This window comes from Asparagus officinalis, chromosome 3 (assembly GCF_001876935.1).
Source record: "Asparagus officinalis chromosome 3, Aspof.V1, whole genome shotgun sequence".
In the NCBI taxonomy this organism is placed as follows: Eukaryota; Viridiplantae; Streptophyta; class Magnoliopsida; order Asparagales; family Asparagaceae; genus Asparagus; species Asparagus officinalis.
In genome coordinates, this window is record NC_033796.1 from 56,091,022 (window position 1) to 56,091,642 (window position 621).

Below are 621 nucleotides of genomic sequence, written 5' to 3' on the forward strand. Positions count from 1 at the left end.
TGTTTACAGATCAAAATGTAGGATGATAGTGTAAGATGTTTAGGATAGCAATTGAGGCTGAATAAAAAATTAAGATGGACAAGTCTCTATATACTAAAAATAGGATAAGTAATAAGTACCTCTGTGAGAAATCAACGATAGCTTGATTTAAGAACAAAATGAGGAGAATTGATTAAGATAGTCAGGAGACATGTACAACGATGATAAATGAATATGCTAATTAGAAGCAATAGCATAACAGGCTTGATACAGCTACAAAAACCGCATCACGCATAAACAAACATGGGTTAGACAGCGACCAGATGTATATGGTTATTGCTAATTTCCTCATATAATGTGCATTTATACCTTTCCTTGTGTACATATACTTGAGTTCATTTGCTTGCATATGCATGACAGAATAAAAATACTTCGATATACTTGTCCTGAAACTTTTGGTTTATGGTGGCATGCTTGTCACGTGTTATTGGTAGATAATTCAGAAGAGATATATGATGGATGCATAATTAGCGTCCACATACACAGTACAATTTAGTTAATTGAATTTCGTTTGTGTTTTGTAGAATCTTGGTCCAACTGAACCTCCTTTACTTGTGACTCTCAATCCTCCCTGTACTCCTA